Source organism: Ursus arctos, unplaced genomic scaffold (genome assembly GCF_023065955.2).
Source record: "Ursus arctos isolate Adak ecotype North America unplaced genomic scaffold, UrsArc2.0 scaffold_8, whole genome shotgun sequence".
Classification (NCBI taxonomy): domain Eukaryota; kingdom Metazoa; phylum Chordata; class Mammalia; order Carnivora; family Ursidae; genus Ursus; species Ursus arctos.
The window spans coordinates 40431233-40443419 of NW_026623100.1; positions in this window are offsets into that span (position 1 = coordinate 40431233).

Sequence of the window (12187 nt, forward strand, 5' to 3'; positions counted from 1 at the left end):
GTGCCAAAACAGGCTCTTTGGTTATTTGTCAAAATTGGAAAATTCTCTCTTTTTCTGGCTTCAATAAAATCTATAATTCCTGTTACCCTGATATTTCTCTGGATCATCTTTTTGATTCTCCTTCGAAGGCACTTTTGCTGTTATCAGATCTCCAGTCAGGTCCCTCTTCAGTTCTTATTCTATACATATTATTCATGATTCCCATGGATTTAACACCAAGTTCTAGTATGTACAGCTCCATCATTATTCTTAATTTCAGCTCTGCCCATCTTACTGGCCCCCGAATGGCACCATATGATTCTCCAGTTCTTAAAAGCTGACATGTCCATAACAGAATTCATCATTTTCTGCCACTAACCAGGTCATCCCTCCTGCAGCGCTATCTCAGATAATATCAATATGTTCTCTGCGCTGAAATCAGAAATATGGACACTATCCTCAGCTCCTTCTATTTCCTCAGTCCTTACCTGCCTCCAGTTGCTTAATCCTACTGCTTCTTTTCCTAAATCACAACAGTAAATATACTTAGTTCAAGGATTCTTGTGGGTTATTAAATATAAAATTATTAAAACAGCACATAGTACATAATAAGCACTCTATAAATCTTAAACTATCCTTTTAATTATTTCTGCTATTAATTCTCATTGCCACTTCTTAGGTAAGTCCTACCTTGTCTCTTAAGTGCTATATTATAGTACACTTCTAACTGGTCTTAAATCAAAGCCAAATGACGTTTACTACTCTTAACTAACATTCATCTGTGACTCCCTCGTTGCTGGTAGTATGAATTCTAAACTCTTTAAATTAGAGCCCAAATTCCTTACCATAGCTACCTCGACATTGCCAGATCTGGTCTCTGATTACTTCTCCAACTCACTGTGTGCTACTTCTTCCCTTGCTCACCGTAATTTGGTTTCTTGAACTATTCATTCCTTCTTATGCTGGGTTGACTGTTGAACTCCTTGGAATTCTCTTCCCATCTTACCAACCTTTGATGTGGTATTATGTGACTCTAGTATGTGTTTCAATTACACATAATTCTTCCTAATTACAGCATTTTTGTCATGGAATATAATAGCTATCTTCTTTTCTGTAAAATACCCTTGAAGATACTATAATCTCTAATAGCACAAGAGGAGGGGCTGGCATATAAAAATGCTGGCATAACTTTGGAAAACAGTGTGGAGGTCCCTTAAAAAGTTAAAAATTGAGCTACCCTATGATCCAGCTATTGCACTACTGGGTATTTACCCCAAAGATACAGACGTAGTGAAGAGAAGGGCCATATGCACCCCAATGTTCATAGCAGCATTGTCCACAATAGCTAAATCATGGATGGAGCCGAGATGCCCTTCAACAGATGACTGGATTAAGAAGATGTGGTCCATATATACAACGGAGTATTACTCAGCCATCAGAAAGAATGATTACCCAACATTTGCAGCAACATGGACAGGACTGGAGGAGATTATGCTAAGTGAAATAAGTCAAGCAGACAAAGACAATTATCATATGGTTTCACTCATGTATGCAACATAAGAAATAGGAAGATTGGTAGGAGAAGGAAGGGAAGAATGAAGGGGGGGTAAACAGAGGGGGAATGAACCATGAGAGACTATGGACTCTGGGAAACAAACTGAGGGCTTCAGAGAGGAGAGGGGTGGAGGATCGGGATAGGCTGGTGATGGGTAGTAAGGAGGGCACATATTGCATGGTGCACTGGGTGTTATATGCAAGTAATGAATCATGGAACATTGCATCAAAAACTGGGGCTGTACTGTATGGTGACTAATACAACAAAATAAACATTATTTAAAAATAAAAATAAAAATGCTGGCATATAATAAATACTTATTGAATGAATGAGTGCATTTAAATAAAAACTGCCATCCTACACTATCCTTCCGTGATTTTTTAGCATCTGGAAAAAAGAGCAAGCACACTCCCAATTATGCTACGAATCATCTCAGTCAGTGAAGACAGGAAAGTTTTGTCCTACCTGAATCTCTTTTCTAAAGTTCTCTGCTTTATTCCACATTTCTGTTATGATTTCCAAGATCTCAATACTCTATAGACTCATCATACTCTAGGTGAATTTCAAAATGTAAGTAAACACAGTATCTCGGTTTTGTTCAAACTATGATAAAATATTGAGAACTAAGATACTCTGCTTATGTAGAAACTGGTGCTCTATGAATTGTTTTGCATAATATACTCTGATCAAAAGCTCTAAATATTTGCTTTTGATGAAAAATTAAATACTTCTTTCTTAGAGTGGAAGATATTCCAGAAAGTTACATTTGTAAGTATTAGAAGTCTATACCCTCACAAATGTTCCTATTTCTCCTCCCTAGGTGAACTCTACATCAGATAGCCCTTCGTTAAACATATAATGTGTTCCTAAATGTTTTCTGCAGAAAACTAGCCCTATAGGTTCTCAATAGCTGGTATTTCAGTGGAGAATATTTCACAATCCAATAATATTGGGAAATGCTGAATTCAAATAGCTTCTTTGGTACAGGAATTCCGAAAGCTTTTAATATATTAATGAGCACTGAGACTATCTGAGAGGTTGGATAAAAAATGCAGCTTTCCTTTAGGGTTACTTGACCTTGGAACCCTTTTACGCAAAGCACATCATGGGACTAGCGTAAAACCAGTTTGGGAAATGTTTTCTTCTGAGTAATAGATCTCCTTAAAAACACTAAAATGCTGTATAAAACTTAGTTAATTAACTTCCTCGATGACCTTATTAAGAGATTTTAATACTCCATGTGACTCAAACAAAGTAAACCCTATAATCTCTCCTTATAAATATATTTACAGTTCAGGCCCATTCAAAATCCCAACTAACCTGCCTTTCTCTCAAGCATTCTTCTGCTGAAATAAACTGGCTCTTTTCCTTATGTATTTTTTTCTATATAAAATCATTTGGATTATTCTAGTAAGTATCCTGCAGCTGGTTTGGTTTTGTTTGTTTGGTTGGTTGGTTGGTTAGTTTCCTGTCTGCCATAAACTGAATTGTGCTCCCCCAAATTCGCATGCTGAACCCATAATCCCTAATGCAATGGTATTTGAGATAGGGGCTAGAAGCAGGTAATTAAGGCTAAACGAGGTCATAAATGTGGGGCCCTGATTTAATAGGATTAGTGTCTTTACAAGTGGAGACACTAGAGTCTGCTTCCTCTTTCTACTATGTGAAGATACAGTGAGAAGGTGGCCATCTACAAACCAGGAAGAGAGGTCTCACCAGAAACCAAACTGTTGGAATCTTGAACTTGGACTTTTCAGCCTCCAGAACTGTGAGAAAATAAGTTTCTCATTTTGTTATGGCAGCCTGAGCAGAATAATGGTCTCCAAATTAAGTAACACTTCAGTCATGGTCCATCAGATTCCCTCCATTATCTAAAAATCAACAGAAAGTGGTACAATCAAGCTCAAGAATTTGAATAATATGAATACTTTTGATTCCAAGGAAGTCAGCATATAGTTTGTCCATTATTTCTATTAGGGTAGGTCTCTTAATGCATATAAAATCTGAGCTCATGTCTGACCTTATTTTTATGCATTTTTATTCTTATATCATTTTGAAAAATAAACAATAATGAGTATTAGAAGTCTAAAATCCATTTTAACACATTTTAATCAATAGCCTGGCTCTTGTAAGGAAATGACTTGGATAGGATGAGCCAAAGTCCATGTTTGGTTCTCTCTTCTCCCCTTCCCACCTGCATTCTCACTCCCTGTCTGAGGGGAGCCTCTGGCCAAAGCATAGATGAATGAATAACATCACCTGAGGCCCGTGATTGATCAGGAACTTGTCAACTCAGATAATAAAGAATGCCCACATTTCTGTGTGCTTTTTGGTGATTTATTATGATTTTACAATGTCACATACAGTAGAAACAATGGGCCTAATCTCCAAGGGCATTGCCATATATGAAGAGCTCTATTTTCCATTCATGATGCCAGGTTCTTATCATTGTAATTACTCACTCTCTTTTAATTCAGTTGATCTGACATTTGCTCTCTTGGAGAGATTTAAATATATTAGGTTCTTGATTAAAAAAAAAAAGCCACTGTGCATCTCAGAAGCAAGAGTACATTATGTCATTTTAAACATGGAGATGGCTATTTCCTCAGGTACGTGCTTTTGTTGATGGACAAAGGAAATCAGCATTGCCCAATTCAGTTCTAGAGAATATTAATTCTGCAGAATCTTGTTAGTTAGAAAATTGAGGAAAGGTGTTGTGTTTGAATACATTTATAAACCCCAGAGTTAAACAAAGTGGGTTTCTTGACTGCAGTATTTCTGATATCCTTTAAATGTTAGAATGTCTTGTGAATTTCCAAAGGAAGGCTTTGTCATATGTAACATTTTCTGAATTTAATCTGATCATGGAAACTTCTTTTACTGTTACGGTTGTAGCTGCTGTTCACTTTTTGCTTCTTTGCTTTCACAGCTCTTCTGTTAGTGTTACACACCCCATTTTAGAAAATGCTCTTCACACAAAGGCATGGGCCTCTCATACTGCATGCTTGTATAATGCCTCAACTTGTTTTTAATCAATTCTACATTCTGGGTAATCAACCTACAGAGATATCAATCTCTTGGCTTTATGGCAATGGTTCTCAAGATGTGGTCCACATACCAGCAGCATCAGCATGACCTGGGGACTTACAAGAGAGGAACATTCTCAGACCCCACCCCAGACCTACTGCATTGGGGCCCAGCAATCTGTTTTTAAAAGCCTTTCAGGTAATTGTTATACATGCTGACATTTGAGAACCTGGGAACCATTGATCTTGCATGTTAGAATCAGAATGGAGACTCAGATCTCAATCAAGTAGAATGGGCACTTTTTTGGAAACTGGATTGTACCACAGGAATAGTGCAAGCTCTGCAACAGAGGAGGGGAAGTTGAGTAGTTAGCTGGCAGAGTAACATATCAAGGGGATAGAGACCCTCCCACGAGGGACCACAAGTAGAAGCCAAGGCTGGCCTAGCAGGTACGCTGGGTGTTTGAGTGACAGAGGTCATTTAGAAGAGGCTTGGGGACAAATGACTGGGATTCAGAGGCAGAAATCAGGTGCCTGGTAATACAGGCAAGAGAAACACAGTGCTCAGCCTCAAAGGACCAGGATCCTAGAGATCAAGGCAGGAGGAACTCTGAATTCCAGAAAGCAAAATAGGAGGCAGTAACAGAATTGTGTTGCATAACAATGCTGCGGCCATGTCATTACAGGTCTGTACTTGGACTGAGTGAAAACTTAGATCTACTGGTAAATAACGGAGTTTCTGAACTTTGACTGGTTATGAACTTCTAAAGTAAAAGCAATTAAAGGTTACATAACATGGGGTATGGCAAATATGCCTGCATGACAGTCCATGTGGCTTCAGAGATTAGGAAGTTGCAGAGGTGGAGACAAGGACCCAGACAAGTTAGTGCCAGAAGAGTCTTGGATTCCTCAGTTGAAAAACCGATGACCAGCAATACTGTGTGGCCATCATTGGGCCTGTAGAGCAGGATGGACCTGCTTCTCTTTGCTTCTCCTCACTGCTTGATGATCTGTAAGCCTTTATTACCTTTACTAAATGAATGGTCCTACCTTCGATTCTTCATTAGGCAAGAACATAGGCTATGGATTGCATAACTTGAAATATCCTGGTTGCTACGCTTGTAGGTGTCCCCTTGAAGATGTGACATTGATACTAAATTCCAGGTGTGGTTTGACCAGTTAAACTTAGATTTCAAGCAATAACATTCCTTGTTTGGGACATTTCTATGATGTGTTTTTCTTTGGCAGTCTCATTACACTGTTAAACTATCTGCCGCCCAAAATTCCTAAATTTAACCCATGTGCACTGATCACTCATAAAATGTAAAGGTTTACAGTTGGGATACTATACTTTCTCCCCTTTCTCAGATCCATGGCCTGGATCACTTTGGAGTGTAGATGACCCTATCTGCAATCAAGCTACTGATAAAAGTATAACAGGCAGGCCAGTGAACATTTAAGCCACAGACACACTTATCCGTATATCAGACAAGCTTCAGAGTCTAGGTATTTCCCGATTGCATGCTACAGTAAGTAAAAGCAAACTCAGCATAACTAAAAATATTTATGAAAGAAGTTAATCAGAATTTTTGAATAATTAAATCTTCTAATCTGCATGTGTCACATTCCCCATTCTTTTTAGACACTGTTTTAATGCCCTTCCTCTATAAATATTCCATGGTACTCCTCAACCTGCAAATCTTTTGGAGGTCCAATAAAAATCATAGTATAAAATCAAATTACTAATTAAGCCAGTCTTGAAATAAAGCATAACTTCCTTTGAGAGGTGTCTTTAATATTTCAACATGAAACATGAGTAGAGTCAAAATAATTCCTGACTTTTAGAAGACAGTGAAAAATCTTAATATTAGCTAGACGCAGAGTAACCAGAATTTCAAAAGGCCTGTAGATGTGTGATATATTTCTTCCCCTGCACATTAGGAGGATACCATGTGTGCTAGTGGACTCACCAGACGGCACCTTCTAATAGGGTCAAAATTTAACTCTTCAATGTTGAGGGAGAAGGGGGATTCTGGGGCAGTTTGCATAGCAAAGCACTTGAATAAACCAGAAATGGTGATGAAAATGACCTGCATAGACAAGTTTGCAGCCTCTGGTTAAGGGACCCAGACAATAACCTGAATGGTGACTAGTTTAAGCTTTGTACCCTCCTTGGTTATAACAGGTTTTCAGCACAGACATGATTGACTTTTGCACTTTAGGGCTTAATAATCTAATATTTAGTTCTAAGTCCTCTCTGGAAATATTACTGTCCTTTTTCAATGTTGTTTTCTCTGAAAACTGATGTGACCCCTCACATAATATAAAGCCTGAATTTTTCAACTAGTGACTTTTCTAAGCCTACTCAAGCAAATTGTTTTTTTTGCTTTTTATTTGTTTTGTGTTTGTCTAATCAAAAGATTTCCAAAGCTCAGTGTAAACTTTTTCTAACATATGTAAGTGAAAGATTTCACACTCAGATTTCATGCTTAATGCTACCAGTTTCACTAGCAGTTCACTTACCTAATTCATGTTAGACTTGATGCAACTGTTGGCCAAATATGACAGTTTTAAATAGCATGAAGGCTGTTATCTATATAGGACTTTTTTTTTTTTTTTTTTTTTTTAGCCTATAAGAAACAGAAACGAACAGAAAACAGTTGACTTAAGCCAACTTTGATGAAAATTTTTCAGGTATCACCTCCAGTAAATCATCTAAGATGGGGTGGGGTGGTGGATGGAATACACGAGTGATGTTAGATACACGGAGAAGGTGGGATGGGTTAGAGAGTCCTTATAATTCAGGCAGACACTCCAGAATGTTCTGCTACAACCTATTAAATAATTCTGAAGAGAAAAATCACAATGCCAAAGAATTATCTTTAACTTTGAAACTCATAGTCAATTCATTCTACTTAAGTGGTTCGGAAACACATCTAGATATAATCCAGATTATAAATGTTAATAGGGAAGTTACCAGATCTGACAGCAAGAGGCCTAAGTTCCAATGTGGAAAAACTATCTTTGGTTGAATTTTCTTTAATATGACAAATATTTGTATCAATTAAGATAGAATTTAACTTCAAGTATAATTTAAAATGGTAGTAAAACAGAATTACTTTGAGAAGAAAAAAAAACATGCTCAATACTCCACACTAGTTTTTCTTTGATATGGAAGTGTTCACAAGGCTCTTTAATTATAACTTTAGTAGGATTTATAATTAAATGAATGGCAGCTATCAACTTAGTCTTCAGAAATCCCACTAGTGCCACTGTATATTAGCACTTTTCAGAATGCAAAACCTGACCTAACAAAGGATGACAAAAATTTTCTAATTTCATTTTGTTTTAAATATAGAACCAAGCAAATCAGACCACTAGCTAGATCAGGGTAATGCCCATTGTGAATCAGAAAGGACCGCTGACATAGAACATCACTGTACTAAGGAGGTCAAGTGAAAATTATTCAACTGATATTTGCATAGTTTTCACCTTTGTTTAAAAAATCGGTGATCATTATGCTTCTTTCAGATTGTAAAAATTTCCGTACAGTTCTTTTTCTCCTAAAAGATCATATAACCTCTAACCCTTCCATGGATACTTATCTTTTTCCTCATATTGTTATATAATTTTGAGTTACATGGTATGTTTCAAAAAAAAATCTGTGTAACAAGTCAGTGCATATGTCACATCTCATACTTCTTTTCTACACCTTGTAGGGTCTCCCCACCTAATCACAGAACACACAGAAGGCATATGGTAGATACCAATTGACACAGGCTAGAAGGAATTCACAGTAAAGAGATAAAGCACTCAACATCAAGTGGGCTGTGGTATACCAACCACAAAATAATATATTTATTTTTCCATCATTTTCTTTTATTGATAAAAACTACACAAAAGCTAATTTATAATTAATTTAAAAAGCAATGTTACACATTATCTTGTATTTAGAAATTTGTCAACTTGGCAGTTTCATTCATTGACCACATGACCATTGTTCTTCGTATGCCCATGTCCAGATGAGATTTCTGCTGGTCTTTCCAACTGGAATACAGATCCCGTTCAGAATTCTTACACAGTGAAAACTCACAGTGAGGACTGTCAGTAGGAAAAAAAAAAAATCAAAACTCTTCATACTGTGTACATAGTGTGTCTTGAAGGATCATTCACCCTAATTTTACTGGATTTTCATTCCAGTAGTTTTGCCAAACTCTGTGGTCAACTTTGTTTCTTTGTGGTCTGTGAGCAAATTTTCTTTTGGTACAACATAAGCTTTAATGCCCATGTTTAGAATTGGAAACAGAATCACTTGACCAGGAAAAAAAAAAAGTGAAAATGAAACAAACCAAATAGGAACAAACAGCATTTTAGAGAGAAAAATGAAATAAAGCAATTGAAATCAAGTCTGTGAGAGTTACACACACCTAACAAGGAAAACTGTCTTGTTTCCCCAACTTCCCTCCCACCCCAGGTTCCCCCCACCCCCCCTGTGGTTCTCCAGCCCAGGAACCATGCAGTGTAGAAAAAGCAAATATACAAACAAACCTATATGTAGCTAGGGTGAAATCTATTTTTATAAGAACTCGACACTTTGACTATTTACATCCAGGAGCATGTTTGTTTGTTTTACGTTCTGAAGCAAGGAAAGTCCTGTAGTTCTCCTGGTTATGCAGTAGGTGCATCCGCCGGCCTCTCTCAGCAGTTTTAGTTTTCTTTCCTCTATGTCCTGTGTTTTAACAGCAACGGTGAGCCAGCTTGCTGGCGCGATTGTGGACACCCATTCTCCTTTAAGATGCAGCCCCCCCTCCCCCCCCCGCCGAGGTCCCCCACCGAGCTGTTGGCTTTCGCGTTAGTTTGTTATTCTCTCCAGGTAAATGGCCGGCGCTGCCGACCTGGCGATGGTGGCGATGAAGCTGTGGTCGCGCCCGAGCTCCAGGCTGGGGGTTTCGTCCTGCTCCGGAGACACTGTTTCGTAGCCCTTGTTGACGCGGAGCGGCTGGTGAGCCTGGCAGTAGCCGATCACAGGCGGGTCGTAGCTGTAATACGGCAAGGGCTTCACGTGGTGCGCGATCTGCGTGTGCGAAAGAGAAAGACTGATCACGAAAATGCGTTGGAAAGAGAAGACGACACTCCTAGGATTGTGCTTGAACTCTTTCTTGCTGTTTTAAGGCATCAACTGCTGATTCTGCTATTAGTAAACATTCACCAAAATAAGGATTGTTAGTATCGTTTTGTCCAGATAGATAAGCCTTATCTACGATTTTATCTACAAAGTGTGTATGTTTATATACCTTGTATATGCACCTTTTATATAGTCGTGTGTATATATATACACACTTTATGAGAAAGTGTATATACACTTTTTACATATACTTTCATATAAAGTGTGTATATACGCATATATTCATATACGCATATATTCATTCATATGCACTTTGTATATACAATCATAAAGATTTTTCCATGCTCAGTCCTGTCATCTATCTTTCTATCTATTCCATAGAGAAAGTTAAAAGCAACCTAAATTCCCATCAACAGGGAATTATAAAATATATTACGTAAATTCATACTCTTATAGACAGATAATACAAAGATTGGGGAATGTTCCTATGTTATAATACAGCAAGATAGGCTATTAAGAGAAAACAGTTAATGTGCAAAGAATGTACAGTGTGATCCATTTTATGTAAATACAAATGTAAACGTATGTAGAGTTTTTACTTTTAAAATATCTTTATATATATTTGAAATCTTTATTGTGGGCATATATGTTTTACCTAAGATTTTTAAAAAGTAATCATAATTTCCTATAGATTATTCCTAACAATTTCTGTAAATTCTGAACAAAAGAACTCTAGAATCATGAAAGCGGTCACATCCTTGTGTTCGTAATATGTAATGCTATTGATTTCAAGCTAGCAAGCCAAATATGTGTCTAATGTTAGAATGATATGCCCAAATAATCGTCTATAGAAATCCCTTTAATAGGAAAAGCTAAAAATATTAAAATTATAGTATTTTTTTTAGAGAGAGTGAGAGAGAGAGCGAGGGAGGAGGAGCAGAAGGAGGGAGAGAATCTTAAGCAGGCTCCACGCCCAGCATGGAGCCCAACACGGCCTCGATCATGACCTGAGCCAAAAGCAAGAGTTGAATGCTTAACCAACTGAGTCACCTGGGCACCCCAAATTATAGTACTTCCGATGCTGTGCAGCTTTTTATTAAACCGCAAATTTCCGATAAGGAAAAATGTGTCATAAACTTAGAGAAAGGAAAATGAGGATTGCTTAATTCTTGATATCACACTAGAGCATTTTTCATAACCCACTAGATCCGATCTGACACTCCTGGTCAACAGTCCACAGATGATAAGATTGCAAACACTTCACTGTCCTACTGTCCTGCCAGGCAAGAGTTGTGGCAGTTTAAACTATTGTCTCTCAGCTCCACCCCACTGCTGTGCTTGGCTTTATGATGCCAGGCTGGGGCTCTGCAAACCACATTGCCTCTTGACCCGCTCATCCCCATTAGACTTTAACAGTGGGACCACTGGAGGGCGATGGCAAGACTAGAGGAACTGGAGGGAACTTCTCCATGGTGGGCTTCCGCTCTGTTTCTTCCCGCTCCAGGGAGCTACCCCAGCAACGTGCCATCATACTGGCTGTAGCAGTGCCTTCTCTCAGTAGCCGGCCATTCCAGTTTGTAGCCTTCCTAACATTTGATCCCATCATGTCCCCTCAGAGTCTCCAGCACCAATGAAATGTGAGGTGTATCTCCACAAAACTCCTCCTCCAAGCTTGTAATTGTACAATTCCAACCTTTCTGTGAAGTCCTTCAGTCCCACAGGTGGTAGGTGTGGCAGTTATTATTATATTACGTATATAAAGTTACCGTCTGAAGTTACCGTCTTCTGAAGTTACCGTCTTCTGTTACACTGCGGCACCTTTAGCCTTTGCATGAACGTAGCTAATAACTCTGCATTTTTTAAAAGATTTTATTTATTTACTGAGAGAGAGTAAGAGAGAGTGTGTGTGCGTATGTGCAAGAGGGGGAAAGGGGCAGAGACAGAGGGAGATGGAATCTCAAGCAGACTCCCCGAGGAGCAGGGAGCCTGCCTGGGGGCTCGATTCCATGACCCTGAGATCATGACCTGAGCGGAAATTAAGAGTCGGATGCTCAACTGACTGAGCCACCCAGGCGTCTCACTAACTCTGTATTTAATTAGCAATTCATGTAAAATGCTTTGTAAAAATAACTGATAGGTTGCCTGTCTCCTGACTAGACTATATAAGACTCTTCCTCTAGGTTAAACTGCAGAAATTGTTGTTATAATTTTATAATTTGGTAGTGAAGTTAACCCCCAAAGGTCTTATGGGTTAACTGTTCTGGAGGAAGTTAACCAGTCTTATGTCTAATTTGGCCACCTTATTTTAAGAATTCATTCCTCCTATTACTGTATAAATCCCTCACATGTTCTTTAAGCTAGGTCTTGGGTTTTCTTCCTGGTACCCCCATTAACATGTTAAGCAAAATTATGACAAAAATTCATTATCTGTTTACAGAAGAATTGTGTTTTAAACACCTCTATATTGGGGCGCCTGGGTGGCACAGCGGTTAAGCGTCTGCC